A 21,817-nucleotide genomic window follows, 5' to 3' on the forward strand; every position below is an offset into this window, starting at 1 on the left:
TCCTGAGAAATTGTCTTCATAGACTAAATTCTGAATCCTAGTCTGTTTCCTGTGGATTTTTTTTTTTTTTTTTTTTTTTTTTTTTTTTTGAGTAAAAAGCTCAGAAAAAAAAAAAAAAAATCAACCTAATTGTGAGCTCTGGGTAGCCAAGTTCAAATCAATCAAGGTTTAACTGAGCAGGGCTGGGGCACGGGGAGACCCCAGATAATCAAAATAGAGCACAGGGCTGGAATTGGAGAGGTCTGAATTTGAGTCCTGGTTTTACCATATTCAGTTGGTAGGATCTTATGGTCCCAAACTTTATTGAGCATTTACTATGCACTTGGCACTGTGTTCAACACATCCCACACATTATCTTACTTGATAAGTGAACTCTAAAGTCACTGCCTAAGAAATCACAGGAGAGGCACTTTACCTCCCTGAGCCTGAATTTCTACATCTGCAAAATGGAAACAAAAATAGCATCTGACAGGTTTGTTGGGTGGATTAAGTGAGCTCAGTGTTGGAAAGTCCTCAGCACTGGGCCTGGGCCAGGGTGTGTGCACAGCAGGTGTGGCAGCCAGGACAGGCCACTCCGAATGCATCCTGCCAAGGTGCTCTGCTGGGTAGTCAGGTTTGCGTTTTGATTCTTTCTCTCTTTATTAAAATCTTGTCCCCCTTCTTCTTCTTCTTTTTTTTTTTGTCATTTTAAAGGGACTTTACGCTCCGGTTTGGCTGGGCTTCACTGCTTTTATTGAATCCCAGACACAGCTGCTCCCAGCCTACGAGGATCTTGCCTGCCAGGAGCTAAAACCTAACTTCACACAGTTTAATTAAGATGAGAGAAGACTGGAAATTCCCTGGTGGTCCAGGGGTTAGGGCTCCACGTTTCCACTGCAGAGGGCACAGGTTCCATCCCTGGTCTGGTAAATAAGATCCCACAGACCACTCGGCGTGGCCAAAAACTAATAATAATAAAATTAAATTAAATCAAAAAGAAAAAAAAAGAAATCTTCCAAGGCCGAACCCAGTGCTAAATGACTGCTCCATCTCTTCACTGCTTGCCTGCCCTCAACAGGGCACAGGCTGTAAGGAAAGTCACTGTTAGTCCAAACAATGACTTGCTGTGCATCCCCACGCAGGTTTCTTTCCCTCTCAGGGCCTCAGGTTTCCTTCCTTTATAGTGGGAGGGTTGCAGCACATGACTGCTGAGGTCCTTCTGACTCGGGAACCCTGTGGTTCCAGCTGGAGTTTGCCACTAACTGTCCTGCAAACCCCTCCCAAACCCCAAGCCATCACATATGGAGCTATCGTGAAGTTCCCTAAGGAGCCCTGCTCGATCTAGTGCCAGGTGGTGAGGGTTGGAGAATTAGACTCAGGCCTTCAGAGCCAGAAACTCTGGGAGAGCAACAGAACAGCCAGCAGCTCAATGTGGTGGAAAGAACACTGGACTTAGATTCAGGAGGCATGAACTGTAGTTGGTGTCACCTTGGGCTGGTCACTCCCCCTCTCTGAGTCCCAGTATTTTCACCGATCAATTGCCTTACGGACTTTTTAGCATCAGGTGAGTAAAATTCCACGGAAAGCAAACCGTCCTGAGCATGACTCAGGTGCAGGGTCAGTTCACATGCTGCAATAAGACAGAGGTGGTTCAAGCCCCATCTCCAACACCTCCCAGCTGTGTGAACTTGGACGCGTTACTTAACCTCTCTCTGCAGGCCTCAGTGAAGGGGATGACAACAGTATTAGTATTGTGAAGATTTAGGAGAAGTTTAGCATAATATGTGCCTTGGAAACTAACTGACTCGTTCAAATGTGGGCTCTGCCATATACTAGCTATATGGCTTAAGGTAAATAAACCTGGCTGGGCCTCAGTTTTCTCATCTGAGAAATGGGAATAATAATAGAACCTACTTCATGGGAATTCCCTGGCGGTCCTGTGGTTAGGACTCCATGCTTTCACTGCTGAAGGCCTGGGATCAGTCCCCGGTCAGGGAACTAGAATCCTGCAAGCTGCGCAGTGTGGCCTAAAAAAAAAAAAAAAAGAACCTACTTCAAAGGTTGCTGTGAGGAATAGGAGCAATTCCCACAGAGTACTTAGCACAGTAGCTGGCAGACAAGTTGTCTCTCGACAAAAGGGAACAGAGAACAGGGCCAGCAAGGAGCAGATTTGGGGCTCAGGAAGAAGCTCCATGGCAAAGTTTGGCCTTAAACGGGAACACCCTCTGTTACTCAGGTGGTGAAAGGATTCTCTCTAGGGAGGGTTTGGAGAGGCTAGAAGAAAGAGGGCTTCCCTAGCCTCCCCTGTGGAATGCCAACCTAGGGGATGCCCTGGAGCCACCTACTCCTGGACTGGAGCATCCACCTATGCCCCTCTCTGGCTGCCATCTTGTTAGAAGGCATGGGCAAGAGCCCCACGACCACTGCGTTCAGCCCCTGCAGCCCAAAGGACACCCACACATCTCCCTCCTCCCTACAGAGGGAACGCCGACACGAACCCACACAGCTGGAACCTGGTGGCCAGTGTTCTGGACCTGGAGTCCCCGCTGGTGTGGGTTCCTCCTACTCTCTCAGCCAGAACTACCAGACCAATGACCAACAGGTGGGTGGCTGCACCACTCAAGGTGGGGACAGGGAAGACGGAAGGAAGGGGAAGGAAAGGAAGAAGGGCAAGAAGGCTAGATGGAGGTAGAGGGAGGACGAGAGGACGGGAGCTGGAGGAAGAAAGGAAATGCCTTCTGTCTCAGACAAGAGGCTGCAAACTGTGGCCTGTGAGCTGCAGCCATTCAGCCCGTGGATATGTTTTCCTTGCCCTGCCTATTAGAGCGAAGAAAACTTGAATTTTGGTTGCCACCGTTTACACAATTGAGAGATTTCACTTAAAAATTCAGACTTGTGACTTCTGTTAAAAAGTCAACTCTGAGCCTGCATTTGCTCTTAGTAACACCCTTCTGGAGCGGAGGTGCAGCAAGGGTGAGTGGCTGTAGAAGACCCTGTGCTCTCCAGTTTACCACTGTCCTCACCAGGCCCTGTTGCCTGACACCTGTCTGCTTCACCCATTCATGTTTTCTGCCTAGTTCCTGCAGGCAGTAGGTTTGTGGCCCCTGCTTTTGAATCAAAGAAAGCCAAACCTCACCCTGGGGGCTGATAGAGAAAGGATAATAATGCCTCCCTCCTATATACAAGGCCAGCTGGACAGTGTCATGGTTAAGAGTCAGACTGCCAGGTTCAAATCCCAGTTCTGCCATTTCCCAGCTATCTGACCTTGGGCAAGTTCCTTTAAATATCCTGTGCCTCAGTTTCCTCATCTGTGACATGGGATGCTAATAACAGTACCTATCCCACAGGGTCATGCAAAAGATTAAGGAAGTGAATACACACAAATGACTAGAATATTGAAAACACTCAGTGTCAGCTATCATTATCATCATCCCCAAGGCTGTCGCAGAGATCAGACTGTATACGAAGAGATACTTTGTGAGAAGATGAGGGATTTATCAGCTGGGCCAGAGGAAGCCTGAGCCAGCTTTGAAGCAGGTGGTGACCAGGCAGCTGACTCTGCAAGCTACTCTTTGTGTGACCGTGGGCAAGTCACTCACCTTTCCTGAACCTGAGTTTCCCCACCTATGAGTTTAAGGAGCCAGACAAAATGATCTCTGGACCCTCATTTTCTATTTTTTTTAATTAATTAATTTATTTTTGGCTGTGTTGGGTCTTTGTCGCTGCGCGCGGGCTTTCTCTGGTTGCGGCGAGCGGGGGCTACTCTTCATTGTGGTGCGCAGGCTTCTCATTTTGGTGGCTTCTCTTGTTGCAGAGCACAGGCTCTAAGCGTACGGGCTTCAGTAGTTGTGGCACGTGGGCTCAGTAGTTGTGGCTTGCGGGCTCTAGAGTGCAGGCTCAGTAGTTGTGGCGCATGGGCTTAGTTGCTCCGCGGCATGTGGGATCTTCCCGTACCAGGGCTTGAACCCGTGTCCCCTGCATTGACAGGTGGATTCTTAAGCAGTGAGCCAACAGGGAAGTCCCTGGACGCTCATTTTCTTTTTTTTTCTTTCTTTCTTTCTTTTTTTTTTTTTCGGCCGTACACACAGCTTGTGGGATCTTAGTTCCCCGACCGGGGATTGAACCTGGGCTCTGGCAGTGAAAGTGCGGAGTCCTAACCACTGGATCTCCAGGGAATTCCCTGGACCTTCATTTTCTAATCTGAAATTGAATGCAACAATCTTCTTCTTAGTAATTTACTGTGTGCCAGGTACAGTGCTACACATGGGGGAAACAGCAGTGAAGGAAGTGGTCCAGTCCCTCCTCATGGAGCTTACAGTCTAGGGCAGAAGCAGACATCAAACTAGTCATTACAAGTGTGAGGAATATGGCAAAAGAGGAGCTAGAGGGGATTGGGAAGCACAGAGCAGGGAGATGTACATCACCCTTGGCCTCAGGGAACAAAGCCCAGTGATTGTGGAGGAAAAGAGTCTACTCACAGAGTGTAAGCAGGGACCAAAGGCTTGGAGATAGGGAAAGCTGATGCCTGAGAGGCTGGAGCATTACGTTTAAGAGGGAGGGTGACAGGAACTTCCCTGGTGGTCCAGTGGGTAAGACTCCATGCTTCCAATGCAGGGGGCGCAGGTTCGATCCCTGGTCAGGGAACTAAGCATGTTGCATGGTGTGGCCAAAATATAAAAAAAAAAAAAAAAAAAAAAAAGCGGGAGAATCGGGCTGGTGAGCTGTACAGGGCCTGACTACCAAAAGTCTCATAAGCCCCATTAGGGTTAAGGGTGATAGGAAGCTCTGAAGAGTGTGAAGCCCTGGACTGCCTGGGTCAGACCAGCTCTGCCATGTTAAAGTGAAAGGGAGGATGGACCAGAGCGGGTAAGAGGGGAGCTCAGCAAAATGTGCAAATGAGTATATGATCTCTTCTCACCCTTTGGCTGGGGCAGGGGAGCCTGTCTGTGATTCTTTCCCACTTTGACCCCCACCTTGGGCCCCACTTCCTCTCCGTTCAGGGGGCTTCTGACAACTGCCAAGCACTGCTGAATTTCTTTGAAAAGCTCCCCACTTTTGCCAGCCATGACTTCTGCGTCTTTGGAGAAAGTTATGAGAGTATATATGTGCCCCGCCACCCCGAGTGCACAAATTGTCAAGGGTCCATTTTCTATCAACTTCAAGTAAGTCTCAGGTCCTTGACTGCTGAACAGGTGTAAAAGGCCAGCACTGCCCAGTAATCTTTATCCTGTCCTTCACTCTTCAAATATTCTTTGAGCACCCAGCCTGGCTCAGACTGGAATACGGTAGTGACCAAGGCAGTCTCTGCCTTCTAGGTGGGGGAAAAATAGGCAATAAGTGTACACACACATATAAACAAGGTCGTTTCAGAGAATGCTATGAGCTATGACGGACTGCTTTAGACATCATAGTTGGGAAACCTTCCTGAGTAGGAGACAAGTGGGCTGAATGACAAGAAGAAGGCACGAGAAGAGCCTCAAGAAAAGCGGTCCAGGAAGAGAGAAAAATAAGCGCAAACCTGAGGCAGAATAACCCAGGTGGAAAGAAGGCCTCTGTGGCTGGAGCAGAGTGAGCAGGGGCACGTGGTGGAGTGCCACTGGACAGATGAACGGGATCCTGGGGGCCTTGTAAGCCATGGTAAGGATTCTCCAGGAAGCCATTGGAGGGGTTTTAACAGGAGGATGGATTGCGGGGGTCGGGGAAGAGTAGAAGGAAGGAAACCAGTAGGGCCTGTTCCAGTGGTCCAGGCAGAGATGATGGTGACACATGGACTAGAATGAGAGCACTGGAGGTGGAGATCAATGGAAAGATTCAGGATACATCTGGAACCAGGGATCAACCTCTGACCTTGATCTCTATCCCCTCTGGCCTGTTTCCCCATCTGTACATAAGGCTAATCTGAGACATCAGCTGCTCTGAGATGCTGAGTATGGTTCTCTGTTAATGCTGCATGAGGCAGTATAGCCAAGACACTAAGTGTAGACCTGGAAATGGCACTAACCTGGGTTTGAAACCTGGCTCTGGCACTGATTGGCTGTGTGGCCTTGAGCAAGCTCTTTAGCCTCTCTGTGTCTCAGTTTGCTCATCTGGAAAATGGGAATGCACAAAGAACAAGAAAGAAAGAAAAGGAAATGAATTCCCTGGTGGTCCAGTGGTTAGGACTCTGCACTTTCACTGCCAAGGGCGTGGCTTCAATCCCTGGTCGGGGAACTAAAATCCTCGCAAGCCACTCGGTGTGACCTCCCCCTCCCCCCAAAAAAGGGGATGCACACAATAGTACTTGCTTCACAGGATTAGGGTGAATAAAGGAGACAATGAATATGCAGGGCTCAGAGCAGGGCCTAGCACTCAAGCTTAGCCATTATCACTGTTACCAAAAGGAGGGGCTTCTCAGCACTTATTTGTATCTTCTGGTATCAGGGCTTTGGAATGGGAAGGAAATGAGCAACTACCAGCTGGGTGATGATCCTCTGATAGACTATGGTTACTACCATGGCCTCATTGGCGATGAGTAAGTCCTGTATCCTTCTAGTCCTTGGCATGTCAACTTTTTTTTTTTTTTTTGCGGTACACAGGCCTCTCACTGTTGTGGCCTCTCCCGCTGCGGAGCACAGGCTCCGGACACGCAGGCTCAGTGGCCATGGCTCATGGGCCCAGCCGCTCCGCAGCATGTGGGATCTTCCCGGACCAGGGCACAAACCCACGTCCCCTGCATCAGCAGGCAGACTCTCAACCACTGCGCCACCAGGGAAGCCCGGCATGTCTACTTTTGAGGCAGCTGGCTTTCTGTCATCCTTAGGCCAGAGGCAGATGATGCCACCAGGCAGGCCAGTTTAGATTGATCAGAGGTAATCAATATGGCAGGAAATGGAGTAACTGCCCTGGGAGTGGAGGTGAGCCCAGGTGGCCACACCCTCACTGCCTGATTCCAGGTCTCAGTCCACAGCCTCTGGACTTCCCTCAACACCTACTACTGCTCTGCTTTTATACCACAGAGGACAACTGCTTCAATGGGGTGAGTCACCCCTCTCCTCGGTGAGGGTTGGAAAGAGGGCACCTCTCTCCTCCTCAGCTGGTGGGAGAGCAAAGGAAAAGAGCTCAGAACCCCAGTGCACAGAGCTGTTCTTACACACACATACACACACAGAGCACACCCCCCAATCAGTTTACAGCAACCCTGTGAGGAAGGCAGATTGGTGGGACTCACATGGGGATTTAAAAATTCTTATTTCTAGAGGCTGGGGAAATTTCTGAAGATGGTCAAAAGGTACAAACTTCCAGTTATAAGATAAATAAGGGCATGTCCCTGGTGGCGCAGTGGTTAAGAATCCGCATGCCAATGCAGGGGACATGGGTTTGAGCCCTGGTCCGGGAAGATCCCACATGCCATGGAGCAACTAAGCTCATACAACACAACTACTGAGCCTGCACTCTAGAGCCCGCGAGCCACAACTACTGAGCCCTCGTGCCACAACTACTGAAGCCTGCACGCCTAGAGCCTGTGCTCCGCAACAAGAGAAGCTGATGCAATGAGGAGCACACGCACCACAAGGAAGAGTAGCCCCCGCTCACAGCAACTAGAGAAAGCCTGTGCGCAGCAACGAAGATCCAAGGCAGCCAAGAATAAAATAAATAAATTTATATATATTAAAAAAAAAGATAAATAAGTCCTGGGGATGTAATGTACAGCATGGTGACTATAATTAATAATAGTGTTCTGTATATTTGAAAGTTGCTAGGAGAGTAATCTTAAAAGTTCTCATCACGGGCTTCCCTGGTGGCGCAGTAGTTGAGAGTCCGCCTGCCGATGCAGAGGATACAGGTTCGTGCCCCGGTCCGGGAAGATCCCACATGCCACGGAGCGGCTGGGCCCGTGAGCCATGGCCGCTGAGCCTGCGCATCTGGAGCCTGTGCTCCGCAACAAGAGGCCACAGCAGTGAGAGGCCCGCGTACCGCAAAAAAAAAAAAAGTTCTCATCACAGGCTTCCCTGGTGGCGCAGTGGTTAAGAATCTGCCTGCCAATGCAGGGGACAAGGGTTCGAGCCCTGGTCCGGGAAGATCTGACACGCCGTGGAGCAACTAAGCCCGTGGGCCACAACTACTAGAGCCCACGCAACTAGAGGTCACGCTCCGTAACAAGAGAAGCCACTGCAATGAGAAGCCTGCGTACCACAACGAAGAGTAGCCCCCGCTGTCTGCAACTACAGAAAGACCGCAAGCAGCAGCGAAGACCCAATGCAGCCAAAAATAAATAAATAAATAATTAAAAAAAAAAAAAGTTCTCATCACAAGAAGAAAAGCTGTAACTATGTGAGGTGATGGATATTAACTAAACTTATTGTGGTAATCATTTTGTAACATATACATATGTCAAATCATTATGGTGTATACCTTAAACTAATACAATGTTATGTGTCGATTATATCTCAATAAAACTAGAAAAAAATGTAAATACATAAAAAATAAAATTTAAAACTTTTTTTTCTTGTTTCTCATTGCTTTTAAATTGCAAATACAATATACTGTCCTCATTTAAAAATTCAGGTAATATTTCCTCCCTATTTTACAGGAAAACAAACTATCCCAAAGCCTTCCAGGCAGTAAGGGGCAGACTGTGGACTAGAATTCAGGTTTTTTTGTGTCCAAGGACAGGGTTTCTCCCCTGGGCTGTGTGGTCTCTCCACAGGGCCTCCAACTCTGCCCCCTACCCTGCCCTAATCCAGAAGAAACCTACAAAGGCCTTGGCAAAACACTTAGCAGATAGGCCCTGATCCACATCAGAGATAACATTTTCTCTGACACAGGAGATAGGACTGTCCCCAATTCCTCCCACAGTATTTGCTGTCACACCACTCCTGTCTCTTCCTCCCAAGAGGGTGTGCATATCTGAATGCAAGTGATGCAAATCTGAACGCAAACTTCAGCACTCTATGATTTTTTTAAACCAAATAAACAGCAGGAGGTCTCACAGGGAATGATGACAACTCTGAGGGGATGACCTTCCCACAGCAGTGTTTTCTGCCTCTGCTCCCGGGGCTGGTGCTGGGCCCTTAAGGCTCTGATTAGCCATTGCCAGAGCCCAAAATGACAAATGCCTCGCATTTTCCTTTGACCCTTGGGTTATTGTGCACAGGGAGCAATCACGGCTCACCAAATTCTGATTTTCACATTAGATTAATGTGCAATCTCACTCCAGATTTCTACCAGGGGTTTGCCTGCCATGCAGCCTTGCAAAGTTCCTGCTGTGCATGGCCACGTGGAGATAGTAGAATACCACTAGGAGTAGGAAGGGGTGAGATAAGAGGACCACAGAGCCTTTGGGCCTATCTAAATGGGGTCAAAACTTAAAAAAAAAAAAAAAAAATTGTGAATCCTGGCCTCTAGAGCATAATCCAGCCCCCTGACTTTGTGGAGCTGGCTTATAATTGGTAGCTCTCTCCCACGAGGAGGGGAGCAGCAGTGCCCTCAGCTCCCTGTGGTATGGCATGGATGTGTCCCTGGGGGTCAGCTCCAAGACTGCCTCCTGACCCAAGAGGCCAGAGGGCACAGGCTCAGTCCCTCATGCTTTGCTGGCCGTTTTCACCACGTTAGGTGTCCCAGTCAACAGACCCTGTGCCTGAAAGAGTAGCAAATTGTGTTTTTACCCTCAACCCTGGAAAGTCCTTGGACTGATTCCTCTCTGCAGGTCCTGGAAGCTTATGGTATGATTCAGGGCATTGCCCTCAACATCTGCAACCTCTACTCACTCTGCTGAGGGGCACATGGCTACCAGGGGCCTTAACGCTGCTGGCATGAGCAACCTCTTCTGAAGGTACCAGGCCAACGTGGCCACCCCAGGAACTGGTTGGTGAGGTGGGATGGGAGACAGTGAGTGCTGTGCCCTGTAGTCTGGAGATAATTATTAGAGGTAATGCTTTTCTCCACCTTTGCAACTAGTCCAATACACCATCATCTCTTTTTTTTTTTTTCATGTTCTTTCTTATTTTATTCTTTCTGACAGAGTTTTGAAAAGAATCTTGCTCCAGAAGAATGTTTTTCCCCCTTGGATCTTTTTTAACAAAATCCAAGAACAGAATGAAGAACTTGGGCTGATTATTATTATTTTTTAACATCTTTATTGGAGATAATTGCTTTACAATGGTGTGTTACTTTCTGTTTTATAACAAGGTGAATCAGTTATACACATAAAGTTATGGAACGCTTCACGAATTTGCGTGTCATCCTTGCGCAGGGACCATGCTAATCTTCTCTGTATTGTTCCAATTTTAGTCTACGTGCTGCTGAAGCGAGCGCCACCATCATCTCTTGCCTGGACTATTACATCCTTCTACTTTGAAGATTCCTGCTGCCCTCCACCCCTTTGCTCTCCTGTAGTCTTCTTCTTGCAGTAACCTTTTAAAACTAAGGTCAGCTCACATCCTCAGCTCAAAATCTTCTATGGCTTCTCTTCTTACTAGGATGAAAGCCAAAGTCCTCATCTACCATGGCTGACAGGGCCCCACAGTTCTGGCTCCTCTCTGACCTCTTTTTCTGTTACTCCTCCTCTCCCACTGCTCAGCCTCAGCTACAGACTCAGGGACTTTGTACTTTCTGGTCTCCTGCCTGGAACCCTCAGCCACCAGATGTCTGTGTGGTTTCCTCCCTCACTTCTTTCAGGTCTCTGCTCAGACCCTTTATCAGAGAGGTCTCCCCAAACAAAAAGAGCTGCTACCACCTCCCCAACCTTCCCACCTCTGTCACTCCAGCACCTTATTCTGCTCCATTTCTTTTCATAGCACTTAGACTGCTCAACATTATTTCCTTAGTAGTATTGTTTATCACAACCCCCTGTTTAAATGCAAAATCAATGACTGCAGGAACTTTGCTTTTTTGCTGCTATATTCCCAACACCTGGCACATAGGAGGCACTTAAAAACTATTTGTGGGGGGACTTCCCTGGTGGCACAGTGGTTAAGAATCTGCCTGCCAATTCAGGGGACACGAGTTCAATCCCTGCAACTAAGCCCGTGTGCCACAACTACTGAGCCTGCACTCTAGAGCCCATGAGCCACAACTACGGAAGCCTGCGCGCCTAGAGCCCGTGCTCTGCAACAAGAGAAGCCACCACAATAAGCCTGTGCACCGCAACAAAGAGTAGCCCCCGCTCACCACAACTACAGAAAGCCCGTGTGTACAAACGAAGACGAACGCAACCAAAAATAATAAATAAATAAAATTGATTCTTTAAAAAACAAAACAAAACAATTTGTTGGGGACTTCCCTGGTGGCGCAGTGGATAAAACTCCACGCTCTCAATGCAGGGGGCTTGGGTTCGATCCCTGGTCAGGGAACTAGATCCCACATGCATGCTGCAACTAAGAGTTCACATGCCACAACTAAGGAGCCCTGGAGCCACAACTAAGGAGCCTGCCTGCTGCAAGTAAGACCTGGTGCAACCAAATAAATAAATATTAAAAAAAAAAAAGCTTACCTAGGGCAGCCTTGGACTGTGGACAGCATGGTCTGAGCCTGAAAGAGATCAGAATGTGAGGTGCTCAGGATGGTGGGAATGGGGGAACAGGCAGCACTTCCCCAGGGTCCCCTGACCAGGACAGGTGTGTCCTTGGGATCCTTACTTCTTGGGACTATCACGTAGTGATGGTAAGAGAGGAAGACGTGCAAAGTGGCCTGGCTGCCCTTCCTCTCTCTGTCCTGCCTTCTCCAGGTAACTCTCCCTGACAACTCCCATTTGGAGTACAGGGTGGACCAGGGGCTGCTGTGGAAGTCAGAACATTTCCAGACAGAAAGGACTTTGAGATCATCTAGGCCAACTCTTCTGTTTTACAGAGAAGGATTCTAGAGAGAGAGAAGGACTTAGTCTGCATGGGAAGGGGATGAGCAGAATTACAGAAGGGGCTCAGGGCTGTAGAGCATGGGACGAGCTTGTGGGATCCCCAAATAGCATCTCTATGAGGTTCACCAAGTATTGGGGGACTGGCATGGAAAATGGGATGGTGGGAGGGAATATCTGAGGCTTTCAACCCCATAACCCCTTCCATACTCTCTGCTTCCAGCCTCCTGACGGCCCCATTTCTGGGGTGCCTGAATGTATCCAGGCCAGGCCGTACCACATACCTGTAGCTGAGCCACACCCTCAACTCCCTCCCTGCCTAGGAACTGTGCAGGTAAGCCCGAGGAGATCTAGCAGCCACTGGCAGAGGCACGAGAGCGTGGATATGACCTCCCAAGATTGGGGGGCCTTCTTGGGGAGAGGTAGGGCAGAGATAGCTGACACTAAGATGTAGGGTAGGGCAGGCTGTTGGTTCACTACTATGATCCCAGCACCTGTAACAGTGCCTGGAACGTGTGGTGCTCCAAGGACAATGGTGTTTCAAGGACAAAGGACAACCCTGCCTGAAAAAGTTTCAGCGTTACACATCCTACTGGACTCTAATCACCATGTTGCGATGGGTACGAAATTCCTGAGCCCACCTGGGCTACGAGACCTGTTCCTCTCTCGTCCCAAATAAGGAAAGGCATCTGCCCCATCCCACTCCCACTCTAAAGAAGGAAGGTATATGTGCCTCGACCAATCAGAAAACAAAAATTTCACCTCGGACCGTTTCCTTGTTCTAGGGCTATAAAAACTGACTAATAGCACGTGTTCGGGGTTGGCTCTCCCAGACTACTAGGAAGTCGGCCTGCTGTCCTGGCAGCGACCATTCCCTCTAATAAATTCTAACCTCTTTACATTCTGCTTTGTGTCTGGAAATTCTTTTCCAACCCGCGTTCGGACCACGACAGAATACAGTAAACACTCAAATATTTGTTGAAAGAGGAAATGGATGAGGGAGAGGCACCTGTTGCAATTGGAAGAAGATGGGATGGAGGTGGGGGTCCTAGAGCCTAGGCACTAGGGAAACCATCGTTATCCTGGGAGAGTGGACAGGCCCATATCTACAGGCAACTTTTTGCTGATTAAGAGGCAAGGCTGAAAAGGGGCTCCAGGAATCCCAGTTCCCAGTTTCCTGGAGTAGACGCCGGATGTCTGGACATCCTCAGCTGCTTCTGCCTGCAGTGCCCAGGTTTGCCCTCAGTACCAGATGCAGTATATGGACATGGTCCCTTTCCCCTGGGCGCTGCTGCAGAATGACCTCTGAGCCCTTGTCTATAAAGGGGGCAGTGACCTGGCTTACAACTTCGTGGGTGGGGAGAGGTCTGTGGAGGCCCTGAAGCAGCCAGTGAGGACGTGATGCCCCAGGGGAAGGGTGGACTCCGGGTGGCCAGGGTGGGGGCGGGATGGCTGCAGCCCTTTCTTCTCCCAGAAGTCAACAGTCAGAGGAAGAGTCACTTCCCAGGCAGCTCTAAGTGGGTGCTGTTGCTGGATACCTTCTGCCTGGGAGAAGAACCCTCAGGAGAAGGAGGACGGAAGAAGATCAAAGCCCAAGTATTTCAAAAACAAAGAAGACCTTGGCCCTCCAGCTGTCTAAACCTGAACTCCTGGGAGGAGACATCACAGGGAGGAGAGATAACTTCTTTCCAAAAGAAATTTATTAGCATTTAAATGTGCCCCAATCCCTCTATCTTAAAAAGTACAAACCCTCCTTTGCCCTCCAGCTACAGCTCTCCTCTGCAGCCTGATCCCATCTGGCTCAAACCCCCTCTCAGCCACAGAAAAGGTCCCACAGCCCAAGGCCTTGTCAACCTCCTCCCTGCTTGACTGCTCAAACACATTGGGTCCCTCAGTCCTCTGGCTTGTGTGACTTCACTCAGCCTCCAGCAGTCCTCAGGCCTCCTGGGTTGGGCTGTTTCCCAGCATGCTGGAGACTCTTCCCTCCTCAACCAGGAGCCTGAGCACAGCTCTTCTCAGGGCCCCGAGGCCTCTGCTCTCTGAAGGCTCCCCCAGGGCAACCGGCTTGTCAGTGCCTCCATCAGCAGTTCTGGCTCTCAGCCGCCCAGAGCTTTAGCCCACGGCCTGAATGTGTGAAACACATTCACCTTCAAATTGAACTCACTGTCTCTGCCTCCACACCTGCTCCTCCAGTCTCCCTGCATCAAGAGGCGGAGTTGAGGTGGGAGGAAGGAGGTGCCCAAGGGCAGACAATCCTTCACTTTTTCTCCCTCACCTTTCACACTCCATCGGTTGCCAAAGCCCACTTTGCTCCATTCCCATGGCCAGCACCTCCCCTGGACTCCTGCGGTAGCCTCCTGGCTAGTCTCCCAGCAACTTCTCTGGCTGGACACCAGTACTTGCTTCACGCAACAGCCAGTGTGACCTTCAAACAGTGCAAATATGAGCACAACAGCTGTTCCATCCAACCCTTCAAAGGCTCCCAGAGCCCTTAGGATAAAGGGCTGAGCACAGAGGCTTAAATGGTCCTCTGGCTGCCTCTCTAGGCTCCAACCTTCCTGGTCTTTTAATTCTTCAAAGATGCCAGTATCATCTCGGTGAGGCTTAGCTCTTTGCTGGAATGTACTCCCTTTCTGCCACTCTGTTTAGAGAACTCCTACTCCCTTTCACATCCTTAGAGAGTCCTTGAATCCCCGGACTGGGTTGCAGGCTCCCCAAAACTCCCTATGTTCCCCCTTTGTTAACATTTATCACATCTGTGATTCTTTGACAGTTGGCTGCTCTGCTAGTCTGAGCAGATGATCATGAGCAACGTCAACCTGCACAGACACCTGAAGTGCCTATTCTGCTCTGAGCTATGTTCCAGGACACAGCTGTTGTTTAATCAATGATTATCTGTTGAAGAAATGAGGGTTCTGCCCTGGTGGTGGAGGGGTGTGTGTGATGTATTGGGAGGTAAGGCCTTTGGGCGGTGATTAGGTCATAAGGGTGGAACCCTCATGAATGAGATTAATGCTTTTATAAAAGGGATGCCAGAGAACTCCCTTGCTTATTCTACCATGTGAGGTTACAGCAAGATGTACATCTATGAACGAGGAAGTGGGCTCTGGGCTCTCCCCAGACACTGAATCTGCTGGTGCCTTTATCTTGGGCTTCCCAGCCTCCAGAACTGTGAGGAATAAATTTCTGTTTTTATAAGCTACTGGGTCTACAGTATTTTGTTATAGCAGCTTGAATGACATTATTCCAAATGCTTTCTTTTTTACTTGAACCTGGAGCCTGTCCTTTCTTTCACCATCTGTGACTACTCTAAAACCACAGGGCTACAATGACAAATATGGGCCTAGCCTCATCCTCAGGTCAGTGAATGAGGCTAATTAGCCTCAGATTTTTGGGGTTGAAATGGGCCTCCGTAGAGATTCCCCAATATTTTATTCCAAAGATGTTTGCTTATTATTTTCCCTACGGGTTCTGAATTTTGGAAGATTTTTGCCTACCAAATATGATGAGCTAATTAATGATAGCTGCTGTAGCTTCTGGGGGGGGGGGTCGTGTGGGGAAGGACAAATATTTGATTTTCTTTTTTTTTTCTCGGTACGCGGGCCTCTCACTGTTGTGGCCTCTCCCGTTGCGGAGCAAGGCTCCGGACACGCAGGCTCAGCGGCCATGGCTCACGGGCCCAGCCGCTCCGCGGCATGTGGGATCTTCCCGGACCGGGGCACGAACCCGTGCCCCCTGCATCGGCAGGCGGACTCTCAACCACTGTGCCACCAGGGAAGCCCAAGAGGCCCCCAATATATTTGAATTCAGGGATTCTTGGTCATGAAAAGTCCTTTTCAGGCCAGTGTGGGTGGCTAGTAAGCTTACCTTTTGGGGTTCAGGGAGGGGGTACTGTTTTAAGCTACATATCCTGAAAGAATTCCAGCAAAAGTATTTCTCCTGGATCAGCTTCCAGCATTTAGATTATTGACCTATTCATTCTATAGGTAACATACAGGCTTGAATTGTTCACTAATGATTTCCTGGTCTGTCTTTTGCTCCTCCAAAGAGTGACTGTAAACATATTAAAGACAGAGGCCTCTTTTTCTCAGACTTCCAAGACTTTGTACTGTATTTGGAAGAGATTAAATGTCTGATGGACTTAATAACCTAGAGAAGGAAGTATGGAATGGTCAAGAGGAATTTGGAAGGGGAGTTCCCTGGTTGGTCCAGTGGTTAGAATTCTGGGTTTTCACTGCTGAGGCCCTGGTTCAATCCCTGGTTGGGGAACTAAGATCCTGCAAGCCGGGAGGTGTGGCCCTCCACCCTAAAAAAAGGAATTTGGAAGACAATGCTCAACTCATTGCCCCCTCCCACCTTCAGTTGAGGATACCTTGTAAGTTTACCCCTCTAAGATGACAGTAGAGACGGGTTTTAGGTAAACCATGTTAAGTGTAAGTTGGGGGCTGAGGAGCTGAGACAGTGCCCAGAGAAGTCTGTAGTACTAAACGAGAGCTATCTGCCAAGGCAGGGGCCCAGATGGGCGGAGAATGAAGAGTAATCAGGGAGGACACAGAAAGTTACGGCAGAGTCATACAGACTCTGTCCAGCTCAGAAGAATTCCATCAATAATCCTAAAGTCCGCGAATCTGTCTAAAGCCCAGGTAGGATTCTCAGACCTGCTCTAACTTGTTTGCAAGCATCCACTCATGAACTAAACTAACTCATGCTAAACTAACCATGAACCAGAGGAGATGCTTTGTGGCTTTTCCTTTTTCCTCTTAGCTTCTTCCCTGTTCTCTCATGAAAAGAGAGAGAGGGATAAATAACCTTAAAAAAAAGTCAGGAGTTTCCTACACAGTCTTGGGACAAAATCCTGTATTAAAGAGAGAATCTAGGGACTTCCCTGGTGGCACAGTAGGTAAGAATCCACCTGCCAATGCAGGGGACACAGGTTCGATCCCCAGTCCAGGAAGATACCACATGCCGTGGAGCAACTAAGCCCGTGCACCACAACTACTAAGCCTGCGCTCTAGAGCCCGTGAGCCACAATTACTGAGCCTACGTGCCACAACTACTGAAGCCCACGCGCCTAGAGCCTGTGTTCAGCAACAAGAGAAGCCACCGCAATGAGAAGCCTGCGCACGACTACGAAGAGTAGCCCCCCTCGCCGCAACTAGAGCGAGCCCGCACGCAGCAACGAAGACCCAACGCATCCAAAAATAAATAAAATTTTTAAAAAAAGAATCTAAAAATTCAAATGTAAACTCAACTGGAAAACACCAAACTCACAGCAGTATTTTCAGAATCTGTCTCACTCATTTATAACACCCTATCAGACGATGCATCACATTTTTTGGCTTGGAAAGTATCTGATCACTACGGACCACTGAACATGACAGTTGGGAGATCACCTAGGCACGGGGGTTTCCAAACAAAGGCTTAGAGGACAGTGGCTGGGAATGTAAGCCCTGAAGTCAGAGAGCTTGGGTTTCAGGGCTTGCTTTGCCATTGACTAGGTATGTGACCTTGGGCAAGTGACTCACCTCTCTAAGCTTCAGTTTTATGATCTGTAAAATGGGGTCCCTACGCTACAGGGTCTTGAGGTGTGGATGAGATAAAGCATGTAAAGTTTTACTTTTAGAGTATATTAGTTGATTAATAAACCTATGTGCACATAAGAATTCCAGGACCACACAGTAAGTCTTTGGCTTCCTAGGAGTCCACAGAACACACTTTGGGAGCCAAATCCAATATCCTCAGAATAGTAAAGAGGGAAAAAGAAGTGCAGGGAGGGGAAATGACTTTCCCAAGGTTACACAGAAAGTTAGGGGCACAGCCTGGTTCGGGGCCTGGGTTTCTGAATTCCTCAATGGGCTTTCTGCAATGTGCCTCCCTGGTCATCCTCCCATCAGGGTAGAGCCACCAAAGTCATACCAAAGCCTGGGTGCCCAGGGAGCCATAAGGTTTGCTTAGGCATTGCTGATGGTCTGGAAGGAGATCAGAATTTAGCTTTAGGCTGTCAGTCAGTTGCTTTGGATAAGACAGTCAAAACTACTATAAACTGGGAACTCCCTGGTGGTCCAGTGGTTAGGACTCCATGCTTCCACTGCAGGGGGAATGGGTTCGATCCCTTGTCAGGGAACTAAGATCCCACATGCTGTCCAATGCAGCCAAAACACAACAAAACAAAACAAAACTACTGTAAATTGAAGTTACTGACTTTCTGATAAATGGGACTGAAAAACAAGAACACTGAATAAAAAGGCCTTGTATCTCTTCTTCATTCAAGCACCAAACATTTTATAACACAGTTTGCACAGATCTCAACCTCTCAAAGTCCTTTGTGTTCTAGGTATTTTTGCCTCCACCCCAAGCCAATTCAATAAGGCTTTTGTTTCCTAACACTTAGATTTCCCTCTCCAGGCTATTTTGGGAAACAAAAGAGTTTGTATAGTTCTTCTAGAGCATGGGAAGCACAGTTAATTGGGGGTGAAGGATTGGAAGAAGGCTGAGGAAAGAGGCCAGGTGAGTAATTAACAGCTGGTAAAAATATCCTATTTCTAAATATGTTTGAACCCCAGAACACATAATTGCTAAGTTACAAGGTGATGCCTTTGTGATAGTCTCTAGTAAACTAGTTTGTCTGGGCATGATTTCCAACTATGTCTTTCAGTAAAGTGAAAAAAGTACACTAAGTTATCTCCATTAACCCTTCCAATTTGTAAACATTCTATGAGTCTCTCTCTTTTCTAGCAGGGATAGAAGCCACCCAGAATTCTTGACAACACACAGTTGAAGGACTTTGATCTCCAGGCTATTTATTGTGCAAATCCTGCAAGTACTAGGCTAAGTCCCCAAGGCACGTCAAATCCTAGCAGTGGTGTTGGTGTAGCTGGGGGTGAGGATGGGGCGTGGGAGGGCGGCACTGGCAGTGGGCAGAAGGGTCTCCCAGAGCAGCCTCAGTATAAAGACAGGCGGAAGTGGGGAAAGGCAACTCAGTTTTATTTCATTCAACTGACTTTAGGAGATTTATGTCTGAGACCTGATTTAGTTGTAGAATTACAGAATTGATCTTAGATAGTTGACCTCTATGGATGTCATTAGCTGTCTCCTTTTAAAAAAATTTTATTTTAAATTATACAAATAGAACATGAATACATCCTCTTTGCAAAAAGTTCAAATAATATAGTAATACACAAAAGAAAAAGAAAAAGCTCCCTTTACCCTTCCTCATTCCACTCCCCTCCCTAGGGATAACAACTGGTGTCAGTTTGGGGAAAGGGTGTATCTTTTCAAATCTTTTTATGCATTTATTTATATGTAAATACAAATATAGTTATTTTCTCCTACACAAATGGTAACATACTGATTATACCATCAGTTTTTTTGTTTCGTTTTTTCTTTTTCTGCACTTAACTTTCAAATTTAACAATAAATCTTTGAATTATTCCATATCAGTACCCATAGACTACCTCACGGGTTTTAAAAACTCTGTAGTATTCCATTGTATAACAGTACCATACACTTATTTATCCTCTTCCCTATTGTGTCCAATCTTTTGGGACTCCATTAACAATGCATCAGTGAATATCTTTATATATTCATCTTTGTACAAATCTGCAATATTCACCTGTGGAATAAATTCCTAGACACTGGGTCAATGGGTCTGTGCATTTTCAGTTTTGATAAATTTGGCCAAAATTCTGCTATCCATAGAGGTTTTAGCAATTTTATACAGGAACAAGGTATAGAAGGGACTTATTCCTCATCCTTGGTCTGTTTAGGGGGCCTTCTATCACTAATATCATAATGTTTTAAGTCCATTTCTCCATTTCCTGATTTTTCAACATTTATTTGCTCACATGTCTACCATGTGCCAGGCACTGTGCTAGGTGCTGGGATACAGCCATGAACAGGACTGAAGCAACCCTTGACCTTGCTGTATGTGGGGTCCCTGGGTATCCTACAGTTGTTTGAAATCACCACTCAGTAAATGTCTGCTGAAAGAGTTTGCCTCCAACCAAGGAATGGGCAGGTGTCAGTAAGTATTTCTAGGACGTTAGTGAAATAAGCCAGTCACAAAAAGACAAATTCTTCATGATTCCACCTATATGAGGTATGTAAAGTAGTCAAACTCTTAGAAAATAGAAGGGTGGTTGTCAAGGATTGGGAGGAGGAGATGGGGAGTTGTTTGATGGGCATACAGTTTCAGTTTTGCAAGATGAAAAAGTTCTAGAGATCAGTTGCACAATAATATGCATATAGTTTTAACACTACTATGCGGTACACTTAAAAACAGCTAAGATGGTAATTTTTATGCTATGTGTTTTTACCATAATTTTTTTTAAAGCATTTTTAGGCACAAAAGGTAGTATGAGAGAGATGGCTAGGAGACAAGCAACCCAGCATAGCCTCAGGACGGGGTGATGAGGATACATTTTTTTCAAAACTTAAAAGAGCCACCAGCCAACACTTCCTTCCACTCCTCCCACACTCAGCTAGGAACACGTGACCACAAAATCTTTAAAAAAATGTTTCTCTATTCTTTCTCCCGAGAGCAAAGGGCGTAAGTATTCTTTCTGATACCAATTGCAGGGACTAAGCCAAAGAGAGACTGAGCTTCCTACCTCTCTGTAAAGAGTCCCTTCTTCAACAGGCAGAACTAGATGGGAAAGTTCTCTTGAAAGTGAGGCAGGCTAGGACCAAACGGGAACCTGGGGGACTACGTTCTCCAGCACGCATCACTCCTCCTAGGGCGCAGTCAGTGACGGAAGAACTCGCACTACGTTTGCGACAGGAACGGGGAGGGGGGAACTACATATCCCAGGATGCAAAAGCGCCACCACTCTAGTTACAGGCTGGCTTGCTTTCTGGGAGCTGGCGTTCCCCGCCAAATGGACAAGAAGGGTGGGGGTGGGGGGTGGGGAAATGTTTAAGATTGGGAAGCCCGGTGGTCTACCAGACTTGACACTTCGAAAGAGGAAGGAGAGTATCGGAAGGCTGTTTTTCCCTCTCAGAGTAGTGCCCGCGCAAGGTGGCGAGGATTTAAGAGCCCTCTCCTTTATTTATTGTTTCTCAGAGGCAATGCCAGGCCCCCATTGGTCGACGACCTCGAGGGCAGGTGGGAAGTCCGTAAAACCCCAAATCGAAGTTATCTGCGTCTCTCCATTGGCCCTCGCCTCGAGCGCAGGCGCAAGGGCTCCTACTCCCGTCCCTGGGGACTGGTGAGCGGCAATTGGCCAAAGCCCGCGAAGTAGGAGTCTGGATTGGTAGTTGCTAGCAAGAGCCTGGTTTCTTCCTTGACTTCTGCAAGTGATAGTGTGTGATTGGTTTAAATCCGCGGGCACCCGTCGGTGATTGGGCAGGAGCCACGGGCGGGGTACGATCATTGGCTGGTGCTGGGGCCCTCCCTCCTCGGGCGGGCAGCGAATGATGAAATGGGAACGGGGAGGGGAAAGGCCGCGACGTGAGCGCGCGACCTCCGGCGCCATTTTGTAGAGAAACAAGCGGAGTTAACCGAAGAGGGGTAGAGGAGAGCCGGAGTCGGGGACCCAGGAGTTTCCTGTGTCCAGCGCCGCCGGAGCCGCCTGAGGTGAGGTGGGCTGGGGTCGGGTGCTGGGGCCGGCGGGCGGTGTCAGCTACGGAAAGCGGGTGCCGGTGCGGGAAGGACCGGGGGTGGTCCCGGGGCCACTGGGAGCGTTTCCCGGCGCTCCGCTGTGTGAGGGGCAGTCGGGACGGGGAAGTGGAGAGGCGAGAGAAGGCGGACTCTCTCCCCTCGGCTGTAGAGTCTTTGGGCTCTGAAGAGAAGAGGCCGAGGCGAAGGCTCCATAAAGCGGAGGGCAGAGCGCGGGATGAGACCCGGGATGGCCCCCGGCCCGGGCCTGGAGGCTCTGAGGGCGGCGGTGGCGGCAGCTGGGGCGGCTGGGCCTCGGTTCGCGCGGACTGCACCCTTCTCAGACTCCCACGAGCTCCTCAACTGCCGGATGGGTGCAGCGGGCATCGGCCCCGGAGGCCTAGCTCCGGGGG

At 48.6% G+C, this 21,817-nt stretch overlaps 1 protein-coding gene, 1 long non-coding RNA gene and 1 other non-coding gene across 10 annotated transcripts in view; 1 reads left to right on the top strand and 2 right to left on the bottom strand.

Moving 5' to 3' along the window:
• LOC113627260 (uncharacterized) overlaps positions 1–21,123 on the bottom strand; it is a 38,251-nt gene extending 17,128 nt beyond the window's left edge. Inside the window, exons 1-2 of the long non-coding RNA XR_003435491.1 lie at positions 20,419–21,123; positions 11,450–11,487 (exon numbers count right to left, since the gene is read on the bottom strand). This is a non-coding gene — a long non-coding RNA (uncharacterized LOC113627260). The remainder of the gene's footprint in view (positions 1–11,449; positions 11,488–20,418) is intronic.
• LOC113627409 (U6 spliceosomal RNA) lies at positions 10,166–10,272 on the bottom strand. Its single transcript, XR_003435531.1, has one exon. It is a non-coding gene; the product is annotated as a U6 spliceosomal RNA (small nuclear RNA).
• A 102-nt stretch (positions 21,124–21,225) lies between the features above and the next one.
• The window catches only part of CNOT1 (CCR4-NOT transcription complex subunit 1), a 101,162-nt gene continuing 100,570 nt past the window's right edge, over positions 21,226–21,817 (top strand). For 5 of the 8 annotated variants that reach the window (XM_027119712.1, XM_027119715.1, XM_027119713.1 and 2 more), the window contains exon 1: positions 21,263–21,383. The gene's annotated coding sequence lies outside the window, so the exon portion shown is untranslated. Of the gene's footprint in view, positions 21,384–21,817 lie in introns of all 8 variants that reach the window. The other 3 variants (XM_027119716.1, XM_027119718.1, XM_027119720.1) reach the window with 2 other exon arrangements.

This window comes from Aethalodelphis obliquidens, unplaced genomic scaffold (assembly GCF_003676395.1).
Source record: "Aethalodelphis obliquidens isolate GAN/ISIS:26980383/991018 unplaced genomic scaffold, ASM367639v1 scaffold20, whole genome shotgun sequence".
Classification (NCBI taxonomy): Eukaryota; Metazoa; Chordata; class Mammalia; order Artiodactyla; family Delphinidae; genus Aethalodelphis; species Aethalodelphis obliquidens.